This window comes from Sylvia atricapilla, chromosome 9 (assembly GCF_009819655.1).
Source record: "Sylvia atricapilla isolate bSylAtr1 chromosome 9, bSylAtr1.pri, whole genome shotgun sequence".
Classification (NCBI taxonomy): domain Eukaryota; kingdom Metazoa; phylum Chordata; class Aves; order Passeriformes; family Sylviidae; genus Sylvia; species Sylvia atricapilla.
The window spans coordinates 4,860,819-4,872,977 of record NC_089148.1 but is presented as its reverse complement, the minus strand read 5'-3'; positions in this window follow the sequence as shown (position 1 = coordinate 4,872,977).

Here is a 12,159-nt window from a genome sequence, read left to right as displayed (position 1 = left end):
GGAAGACTTCTGTAGGAGGCTCATGTGTTTCTCAGTTCTTACAGGTAGATTGAAGGGGCACAGTCCTTCAAGGACAGCATTTTTAAAAAGCTGATTCACACACATAGAGAAAGCAGGAACCTAGAAATGGAAGAGTTAAGGCAGTCCAGCCAAAAGTCCCTTCTTCTCTGCTCATCTTTTCAGCAGCTTGATTCTTGCAGAGTCATTATTTCACTAAATATTCAACCACTACATGTTCACCTTAGAAATCTATCTCGCTTCCATTTAAAATTCAAATACACAGAAAAATTATTTCTTGCAGAAACTTTTCTGCCCAACCTTAGTGTTAAGACAATGAAGACAGCAGAGACTAATTGCCTCATGCCTTCATTTGGCACAATATTTTGTCATTTGTTAAAGCTGCCCTCTCACATTGTTACACTTTGGTCTATTCCTTCTTCAGTGTAGTCAGATTGAGCCTGTCCTGCCACAGTAAAAAGGAGGATGCCCTCCTCCTGAAGACAGAGGACTAACAGAACTGGATCCAAGACTTTGAGGCTTCATTCCCAGTTCCCTTTATGAGCTTAGGCTGCAGCAATCTGCAGCTGCATTTCTGCCCTATGCAAATCAAACAATGTAAATGCACATTCTGTGCACACAAAAAGCATTTCACGGCTTTTCAAGGAAACCTTCCCCAAGCACACCTTCGACACAGAGAACAAACCCAAATGGTCTTTAGAAGCAGAAGGAAGATGATGGACTACAGAATGCTTGAAAAGCTCAGAAGGAGGGCTGTCCTGCTGTTTTAGGACGAAGGTTCCTGGTGACAGAGACACTGCCTGTAACACACCAGTGCACACACACTTCAGTCCTGTTGCTTTGGCACAATATAAGCAAAGCAGTCAGGAAAAAGCAAGAACAACCCAGGATGAGCTGAAGTGTGGGAGGAACAAAGAGAGGAGAAACAGGTGATTCCTGCCCACAGCTTGCAGGAAGGATTTCCAGCTTGGCACAGCAAAATGCTAAGGAAGAGCCTGGTGGAGCAGGAAGGTGACAGGGCAGGGACATGTCTTCAGTGGAATGGCCTCCCACAACCCAAAGCAGCCAAAGGACACGTGCAGTCACAAGAAGGAACAGGGAGCCAGAGGTTACAATATTATTAAGACACATCCTACAACAAAAAAAGCAAGTTTTTTACTGATAGAAGATTGCTAATAACAAAGCATTTAAGAGCTTTGTTATAATAAAAGAGTAAGAAAGAATGAAGAAGCTTTATGACAGCATAGGTGTACTCATCTGGAAGAGAAAAAAGTTCATAAACTCACTATTAGATAAAAAGATTACATTTTTTTCTTTTTCTAAGAAATTAACTTGAAGTATGATCTGGAATAACAGAAGGAAGCAGAGATAAAAGACAAGATGAGGAAGAAGAGAGGAATCTGGAGAATCAGCAAGACAAGACCACTAAAGTGTTTCAGAACTTTGTACAGAAAGTGCTTTTGAAACGTAAAATCCTCAATGAATTCACTCCTAAATCCTTCCCAAGCCCTGAACTCCTCAGGAGGAATGTGCATGCCCTTTTGGCATTGCTATGCCCTTTCTGTGAGGTGCTCTGGAAGTGTCGGGGTGACACAACATGATCAACCTGGACATTTAGTACTCGACAGCTACTGAAAAGCCCTTGTAACTCACGACGCCGCTTTCCAAAACCACAGGAGAATGAGCATTTGGGTATAAGTTCACCCCAAAGCCTATCAAAGCTCTGCCCGTATCAACGTGAGGTATCTCGTCTCTCGACTTGACGGACTCGGGAACGGCTCTGCTCGAAAGCACAGCCCTGGCAGCCTCACTCGTCTCCCAAGCCCTCAGCTGACCGTCTCCAGCACGGACCGGCTGTGTCAGCCGTGACTGAGGACTTCCAGCTGATGGCGAGGGCTGAGACAGACTCCTGCTACTCCGGTTCTCGCAGAGCACCTCTCGGGGCTGCGAGCACTGGTCCCGCTCCACGGCCGGGGTCAAACTCGGCGGCCGCTCCGCAGCGGCGGGTTTCCCCGCCACCTCCTCGGGAAGCGATGGAGAACGCCGGCAGGGAAGCCGGTGGACTCTACTACAACTCCCGCGGCTCCACGGCAGCGGCGTGACCTTGCTGGGGAGCCCCGGGCCATGCGGCAGCCAAGCCCGCCCGCCCGGGGGCTCGGGGGCGCGGCGGCTGGGTCCCCCACGCGGCCCCGGGCACGGCCCGCTCACCACCAGCGCCTCTCCGTGCCGCTGCCAGGCCTCAGGGCTCCGAGTCCGCCCGCTGCCCGCCGTGCCCGGGCCGCCCGGCCGCGGCCTCGCCTGCCCGCCGCGCTCCGGAGATACTCACCGGAGATACTGCGCGCACAGCAGGCTCATCCTCCGCCGCTCGCCGCCCGTCCCGCCGCGGCTCTCACAGCCCGGGCCGGCCCGCCGCCCCCGCGCCACCGCCGCCGCCGCCTCCCGCCGCCGCCATCTTCCCGTGCAGGGCCCGCGGGGAGGAAGGGGCGGGGTGTCTCGGCTCCGCGCTCCGGCCGGGCAGGACCGCCCGCGCCCCGCCGACCCCGCCGCTCCGGCCCCTCGGCGGCCCGCGCAGCCCCGGTTTCCCCGCTCCGGCCCCGGCGGCGTCCGCTCGCCGCTCTCTCGTCCCGCCGAGGCGCCGCGGCCCTCCCGCCGCGCCGGCCGCGCTTCCGGGCCGAACCCCGCCCCGGCCGGCACTTCCGGCGGCGCCACCGGCAAACCCTTCCCCCTCCCGCTGCCATGGCAACCGAGGGGGCGGCGGGCCGTCGCCACGGCAACCGCGGTGCTTCCCGGGGCCTGCATCCGCGGCCTGAGCCGCGCGGCGACGGCCGGCTTTGTCACATCTCCCCTCTCGGCCCGGAGCGGCGGCTGCCGGGAGGCCCAGTCACGGAATCACAGGAGCACGGAACGGGGCAGGTTGGAAGGGACCACAGCGGGTCATCGGGTCCCACCTCCCTGCTCAAGCAGGGTCATCCCAGAGCACATGGCACAGGATTGTGTCCAGACAGCCCTGGAATATCCTCAGTGAGGGAGATTCCAGATGCTCTCTGGTCTCTGTTTCAGTGCCTGGTCACTGCACAGGAGAGAAGTTCTTCATCATGTTCAGGTGGAACTTCCTGGGCATCCATTTCTGCCCGTGGTCTCTTGTCCCATTGCTGGCTCCAGGGAGCAGAGCTGGCCCCTGTTGTGAGCTCTCCCTGCAGACAGGGACAGAGGGCTCAGGGCCCCTCTCAGCTGAGTCTCCTCTGTGAGAACAGCCACAGGTCCCTCAGCCTTTCCTTGTGAGAGAGCTGCCTCATGTCCTTCCTCCTCTCTGCAGCCTCTGCTGGACCTGCTCCAGGAGCTCCAGGTCTCTCCTGTCCTGAGGAGCCCAGGCCTGGACACAGAACTCTGCATGGACCTCACTAGGGCTGAGCAGAGGGGCAGGATCACCTCCCTGACCACCGGGAACGCTCTTCCTGACGCACTCCAGGACTGTGTCAGCCTTCTTGGCCACAACAGCACACTGCTGGCTCAGGCCCTCAGTGCAAGTGTGGTAGTGGCCTTACACTTTAGTGACAAGAAAAGTTTCAGCAGGAACAGTTTACATAGGCTTGGACTTCCCACATAGAATCATAGAACTATCAGTCTTGGAAGAGAACTTTGGAGTCATCCAGTCCAGGTATCAACAGTGTTGCTGAAGCACACACCATATGAGGAGGAAAAAGGAAAGAAAGGGAACTTGTTTTTATTAATTGTCACTTGTTTTTATTATTGTCACTCACTGACTCTTGTTCTTCATAATTTACAAGCTGAAGTTGGCATTGCAAAGAGAGTGGGAGCAAAAATGCATCAGTAAGGAATAAAGGCATGAATAGGAATAACACCTATTTTGAAATTAGAGAATAGAAGCATGAAGGCTGGAAGAGACCTTTAGGATCATCAAGTCCAACCATCAGCCCAGCACTGCTGTGGTAACCCCTAAACCACTAAACACGTCACCCACTGCCACATCCAGATGCCTCTGGAACACCTCCAGAGATGATGTCTCCATCACCTCCTTGGCCAAGAGAAGAAGATAAGAGGGAGTCACAAACTAGACTTCCTGTTCCCTGCCTGCTTGCCACACTGGGGATTCCCAGGATTTGCCAGCTTGGGTGTCCAACCCCAAGGATCACTCCAAAATATCCCAAATGTGCCTCATCTAAGAGTCCCTCCATTACCCAAAGCTGCTGACAAGCTCCAAGCCCCACTGCCTGGGAGGCAGCACGGTCAGGCAGGGGAGGGTTCCACCCCAGGGATGGCCCCAGAGCTGGCACACAGAATCCCAGCATGGTTCAGATTGGAATGGATATTGAAGATTATCTCTTTCTAACCCCACTTCCACGAGACACTTTCCACTAGACCAGATTGCTCTGGGCTTTGTGCAGCCTGGCCTGGAATACTTCAAGGGATGGGGCAGCCACAGCTGCTCTTGGCAACCTGTGCCTTACCACCCTCACAGGGAGGAATTTCTGCTCAATATCCCATCCCACCCTGCCCTCTGGCAGTGGTAAGCCTTTCTCCCTTGTCTGTCACTCCATCCTTTTTAAATATTCTCTCTCCATCTTTGCTATGGACTCCCCTCTGGTACTGCAAGGCCACAGTTAGGTCACACTAAAGCTTGTTTTCTCCAGGCTGAACAACCCCAATTCTCCCAGCCTTTCCTTGTAAGAAAGCTGCTCCATCTCTCTGATCATCTCGGTAGCCTTGTCTGGACTCACTCCAACAGCTCCATGTGCTGCCTGTGCTGGGGACTCTGGAGCTGGACACAATGCTCCAGTAGGGTCACCTCAGCATGGAGCCAGGGCACGGGCACATCGGGCAGTAACCTTGCACCTGGGCACAACATTCTGTCACAGCTGAATATTTACAGTTTGCCCACTATTTATACCATGTGGTCCCACCTCCCATGCTGACTCGGTGACTTGTTTTGTGCTCCAGTTTGTCTTTTCATGGCAGGAAAAATCCCACTGAGTTCAACATCTATTCAAGCGCATGAGCCAGCCTGAAGAAATGAGGCGGAGGAAAATTTGGGATCAGATGAGCACGAGGTGGTGGCTGATACAAGTTGTGTCATTTGAGTCTGTAAGTGACCTGAGGACAAAATGAAAGATCATGTTTCAAAAATAAACCCCCCACATTTTTTTCAGGTTGAAAAAAAGAACATGTTTAAGGAAATTATTTTCAGGGCCCCACGTGTTCAAATGGGAGTCTTGCAAGGCTGCAGAATGGTTTTCCTGGTTTCAGTGCAAGCAGGCTGGGCAGCGAGCAAACCTCCCATGGAATCCACTCAGGCAGGTGCTGTAGCAGGACCCAGGGCTCAGCTCCATCCCTCCAGCCTCTCAGCTGCAGAGCAGGAGCAAACTGGTTCAGCACTGGGCAAACTGGGGCTACTGCTGCCTGCCTGGAGTCTGTCCTGTGCTAAGCCAGGCTGAGGTTGTACTTTCGGGTTTTATCTCCTGGATCAATGCACAAATGCAGCTCCTAGGAGCTGCATCTCTCGGGGCACATTGTCCAGAACTCTCCTCAGACCCTTCACGCTCCCTGTGGGATTGGTAGCCTCATCCTTCTGCTCCTGATCCAGCATGCTCAAGGCATCTTGCACCTGATTGTGGCCTTCCAGTACCTGAAGGGGCCAACAAGAAAGATGGAGAGGGGCTCTGGACAAGGGCTTGGAGTAAGAGGACAAGGGGGAATGGCTTTCAACTGTTAGAGCTCACCTCATTCCAACCCCCCTGCCATGGGCAGGGACATCTTCCACTACCTCAGTTTGCTCCAAGCCCCATCCAGCATGTCCTGGAAAACCTCCAGGGATGGGGCAGTCACAACCTCTCTGGGCAGCCTGTGATAGTGTCACACCACCCTCACAGGAAAGAATTTCTTCCCAATATCCCAATATCCATCTAACATCTGTCAGTGTGAATAAAGGCATTCCCCCTTGTCCTGTAGCTCCCAAGTCCCTCTCCATCTTTCCAGTCCCATCTTTTCAGCTACTGGGAGGTCACAATTAGGTCACCCCAAAACCTTCTCTTCTCCAGGTGAACAATCCCAGTTCCTGTATCCTTTCTGGATGAGCACAGTTTTCAACCAGGAGACCACAAAGTGCTCCCTGGAGGCATCACGCTCATGCTGCATCAGGCACAAAAAGCAGCAGCATCAACTCAGTGGCTGTCTTGTTTGGTCTTGTCTGAGTCCAAACCACTTTCAGAGCGACCCCAAAAGACCAGAGAAGTTCCCATGGGGCAGAGCTGACTTCTGAGGCTTGGGCAGTAGGGAACAGGCAGCCCTGAATATTTTCAAGAGAATCTGTTGGGTGTCATTGCCAGTGTTATTTCATTTGCTTAATGCCAATATAAATTGCCAAGCAGAACCACATATTAAGGGCAGCTGCATGAGGAAACCTGTGGTCCATCAGGATGACCTGCCCAGTTACAAAGTCTACCTTCCCTTTTTCTCACTCCTCTTTAATATCTTCCAGACAAAGGAGAAAAGGATGTCACAATCTTTGCAGACTCTTCCTGGTTTTTCAGGGCTTTTTTTCTGAGTTGTGGAGTCTTTTGCTACCCCTCTGAGTTTCTGCACTGTTGAAATAGATCTGTCCATTAGGACAGCATGTACATAAGTTGCTCTCCCACACCTTCTGTTCTTGACTCACAGAAGGCTCTTTCATAACTTCAGATTTGTTGTCAGACTATCCCACAAACATTTTCGAGGGCTTGACATTGTTGCTGATTGCTTTGCTCTATTTCTTATGAAATTCTAATTCAAACCTATTGTTGCACACAGCAAGGGGATAATTTCCTTCTATTTAAGGGGGATTCCCAAGGCAATCTCCCCTTTGTTTTGTTCCAAGAGATTTGTGATAAAAGAAGCAGATTTCTCCTAGAGGTCAACTTGTATTATCGTCTTTGTTAGTAATGGGTCAGTAACTGTAGTCTATCATTTTAATAATATCACAGCATGGGAAAGGATTTGGTCCCCAGAGAAGGAGGGTAGACCAGAGACTCTGTGAACCCATGGAATAAACCCATCCCTCAGCCAAAATGCCCAGGAGTGAAACTGCTCTGCTCTCCAGAGGGAAAGTCCTGTAATTCCAAATGTGAATCCATTTTACATCCTCTGACTGCCTCTGTCACCTAAAGAGCTCAGCATTTTACAGACCTTGGATGCATTTATGCTCAAAACACTCTCTAAGAGGTAAGAAAGGACCATCCCACTTAACAGAGAGTAGGGGAACAGAAGAGATTTCATCAAGGTCATAAGACAACAATGGAGAGGTGGACCATGTGGAGCCTGCTTCCATCTTTCTTATTAACACTAGCATCTTTAATTGTCCTGTGAGCCTCACTGAATCCAAGGTCTCCCCTTTGTGGGAGATATTCTGCTCCTCTTTTCATGCACAGATGTGGCACTGGTCAGCCCTCTGTCTCTGTGCCAAACTTTGGCTTTTATGTCTTTGAGACATCACATTCTCCTGCTGCTCAGATGAAACATGAAATTCTCTGCAGGTTAGGTGATTATTTCAATCTAAATGTTGTGATGTGGGAAATTAGCACTCAACAGCATTTGAAGGAAGAAACAAAGCACGAAGATACCTAAACAATCCTAGTTTTGTCCTCTATTCTTCCTGATCTGTAATTATGTTATCGTGACTAAAGTGTATTTGTTGTCATCCCAGATTATCCTTAGATTTTGAATTGTTAGTGACAAAAGCCTTATCTTACCCTAATAATAACTTCTTTTCCCCAAATGTACCCTATATGCAAAACTTCAGGAGTTTCAACTGTGTAGAGATTTGTTAAGCCTTCATTGTTTCCTCCAAATATCACCCAGAAGAAAGAAAAAAAAATCATAAAATAGGCCTCATTTCTTAGAGAAATTCCTTCCAGTCCTTATAATTTGTAAAGTAACAGATTTCCTTTTAAATTTTTGAGAATAAGTGCTGTGCATTCTGGGCAGAAGTAGCCTTTCACACTAAAAGCTAACTCACTTTGGGAAGGGAGAGAGTGAGCAGCCATTCCCAAGGATCCCTGTTGAGTGCCTCAGCCTCACTCCCCATCCCAGGAACTCAGCTACAATCCTGCCTGGGCAGACTGATCTGAGCTGTGACCTCAGAAACAGAGATATTAAAAGGGCTGCCAAGTTAATTGCATCTGAGGCCAGTGTTCAGCTGTTATTGAATGTGGGCAAGAGAAAAATTGGTTCCCAGGCTGACCTTCCCCAGGAGATTGGCTCAAATGTCAGTCCAGTGTCCCAGAAAAACTGCACAGCACTTGGGGTCAGTTCACAGAAGCCACAACCAGGGTTTTAAGTCCTCAACTTCAGTAGATCTCCAGCTTTATCTCATGCACCCTTTTGTGTCTTCTTCCAGTGCATGATGAACCAAGCCTTGAGAAGAACTCCCCAGGCTACTCAAATTTTCAAACCTCAGTTATAAGTCATGTCTTTTCACTGGCTGCTTTTCAGCCTTGCTTACTCCTTCCTTGTTTGAATGTCTGCTCTTACAATGGATCACCCTAAATTAAAGATTTTTCCTCTTTGAGCCAGGCTGTGCCATCCCCTGTGGCCTCAGGCCTGCTCTCTGTGGGTTTGGCAGGTCCCTCCATCTCAGCTGGGCTCCCACCATAGCAGCTGCCCCTGACTGCTTCCATTTATTGTCCTATGCCATTGTTCCATGGCTAGCCTGGCCCAATCTGCCAGTTCAGTCTAGCTTCCTTATATGTGCAAATCCTTTCCCTGCCATGGGTTGGGTTTGCAAGCCTGTTCTGGCTAGATACATGGAAATTATATCCCAGAAATGGGTGTAAATTAAAAACCTGCTTTTGTAGGAACCAGGGGTTTTGTTCCAACTGGGCCACAAAGGGAGCAACTTCTTTATTCAAGATCTTTTGCTCGTTAATTTTCAAGGAAAGGTCTTCTTTTTTTTTTTTTTTTTTTTTTTTTTTTTTTTTTTTTTTTTTTTTAAGTGCATTGTTGCATTACAAAAATTTCTTAGAGTCATAAGGCTGAGCATGTGAGGAGCAGAACTGAATCTGATTCTTAGCCCTTGTCAGAAAATGCTCAAAATGTACCAGGATGGGTTCACAGACAGTTTAAGCCCCTGTCATTTTCCTTTTCTCTAATAGGCTTGGGTTGTTTCGAGGAGTTTGCAGACTGTCAGTTTAAAAGCCTTAAGCTGGAAGGTTTCTCTTCCTCCTCCCAAGCCCAAGGGGAGGAACAATGTGAGAAGCAGTGCTGGGAGAACTGAGGGGTCCCCATCCCTCACCCAGTGAACACAGCCATCATCTTCCTGCCTTCTGCTGCACAGCCTTCTGCTCTTGGGGCTGGTTGATGGTGAAGAGCTGGACAAATCCATGTGCAGAAATACCCTTGGTGTGAGCCACAGGCCATCTCTCAGGTGTGCTTAACAGGTCTCAAGTCCCACAGGCACCGATTTTGCAGTGCTGATATGAGCTGCCTTTGTAGGCAGATTCTTTTGTTTCTCCATGCTTTTTTGTTCCTCAGAGAATAAACCCCAGCTAATCATCCTGCTGCCCTCTCTCTGTCCTGCTGTACCAGCTCTGCAGGTGGCAGATGGCTGTTTGCCACCATGGGCTGGGTTGGAGCTCAAATCCACTGGGGGTCTTGGGGTGCTCCAGCGCTGCACAACAATCACAGGGAGGGCTGGCAGGGAACATCTGGCTCCTGCAGCTGGGGCTGTTGTCTTCAGCCATGGGAAACCTGCACCCACATATTCAGGGGAAGCAGCAAGTAAAAGGAAATACATGCTGGGTTGGAAAACTCTGAAGGAAAAAAGGGGAAATAACCACTGCACAGCCTTGCAGGCGTCTCTCCTGCACCAAAACCTGCCACCGCTCCCCAGCCGGCAGCGTTGCTAAGTGACAGCTGATTTACCACATCACTCACCATCCAGCAGGCAGCAGGAAAGCCGGGGAAGAGCTACAGACAGGGCTGCCCAGACCTCATCCTCACCACAGCCCAGCAGTGCTGGCCAGATCTTGTCCCCACCGTGGCCAGGCAGTTCATAACCTGTGTCTGAACAGGTGATCTTGATTTTTCACTGGTGTTTAAGGTCAAACCCTGGTGTGAAACAAAGGAGGCAGAGAGATTCAGCTGCATGGCAGGAGCTGTCAGGACCAGTGGGATGTGCTTGGTATCACCAGGCAGCAGGAGAACTTGGCCCAGGCAATTTTGTCCATTTGTGCCTTCTGCCATTGCAGCACTTAATGCTCCTACAGCTGCAGATTGTGTAAGCTACAGGAGGGAAAACATGCTCCACTGCAAAATTCCTTATGCAAAATTAGCAGGGAATGGGGTTATGATTAACAAAAACCTCAGCTGTCTTACCTCAACTTCAGCCTCTTCTGTATAAAAGGAATCAGTGAAGAAACTTGTAGAGGGCACAACCCCATATGTCATGCCAGGGAAGTTGTACCACCCCCAAGAGAAGGGGGTAGGATACCATCCTTGGTGGGAACATGCAGGAGAGGAATATCCATTTCTCTGCTGACAAGACCTGTGGTTTTAAAGGCAGAGTTATGCTGTTCACAGCACCAGTCATAAACTGCAGAGACACTTCTCCTAATGTCACAAGTCTCTCCTTTTCAGGGTAAGCTTGGAGAAGCAGCACAGGAAAAAGCCCAACACAATCCCAAAAATCTAATCCCATTGAATCATCATATGTCCATACAGAGCCAGTAAGAAGATAGAGCAGGGAACAAGGGGCAGAGCACATCACACTATCAGTGTGTGCTCCTGTGGGTGAGCGCAGCCAGGGCTTTCACAACAAGGATTTAAGGGTTCCCTGAACAAACATTCATTTAGCATCATCTTGGGTTCATTCCCTAGTGGTCTTGCTTCTTCATATCACTCAGGCTGATGAGTATCTCAGCACCTGGCTAAGCTGAGAGGGAAAAAGTTTTCAAGCAAAGGACTGTGAATAATTAATCTCAGCAGGACCAAAAAGAAAAAACCCCAGCATACTGCTGTGGGTAGGGCTAAAAGCCTCTGCCATGAGAAGGCAGAAATGAGTGTCTAGGGAATGTCCTCTTAAGGACAGAGGAGGAAGACATATGGAAGTAGCAAGGGAGACCTGTTGGTAGCAAATATGTCCCTGCTGAGAGGAAAATCTGTGTGTAGGAGACAGAGATAAGGCCGGGACATCCTTTGGGAAGGGGCTGAAAGCAGCTGCATGCAGTTCTTCTTCAGTGGCTGTAAGCGGAGAGAGCTCTGCTGGCCCTTGCTCAGGGCAAGGAGCTTCTTTAGTGGAGAACAGCAATGCTGCAGTCCAAAAAAGGAGAAATTTAGAGAATTAGACTGTAGGTTAGCCTGGAACTAGTTTACTTTGCAGCAAAGACAGTTTTTTGGTGATTGCATAGCATCTATTTGACGCTGGTCTCTTTCAGGCAATGAAGTGGATGTATTGGGTGAAGCTGAAGCCCCACAAGTTATTTTCCCCACAGAACCCCAGAACAAGGTGCTGCAGCAACATCATGCTGGGGTGGAGCAGCTGGGAGACTTATGTAGGTCCCAGGCTGGGACCACCTGAGCAGCCACCAAGGTGGGGGGGGGAACACACTGCTGCTCATGAGCACTGGGTTGTGCAGGTCACAGAATCAGTGAGGCTGGAAAAGACCTCTGAGGTCATCAGGTCCAACCTAGGACTGATAACCACCTTGTTAACTCTGTCACGGCGTTAAACACCTCCAGGGATGGTGACTCCACTGCCTCTCTGGGCAGCCTATTCCAATGTCTGATATTTCTGCGAACAAATTCCTCGTGATGTCTGTTGGCCTAAGACTATGCCTCCTCTCCCTGTCGCTGGTTGCCTGGGAGAAAACACTGACCCCCACTTGGTTACACCCTCCTTGCAGGGGGTTGTAGGGCGTGATAAGGTGACAGTTCAGCCTCCTCATCTACAGGCTAACCCCACTATTACATCTCCCGAGTCCTGGGGATGCCAGCGTGTCCCTGCCGCACCTCTGTGAGCGTCCACGGAGCGGATGCGGGTGTGCGCCCATCCCTGTGTGTGTGTGCATGGGCGCGTCTGTGGCGGGGCGTGCGCCCCTCTCCGTGCCGCGGGGATGGAGGTGCACCCGTGGGGTGTGCCCACGCACACACGCG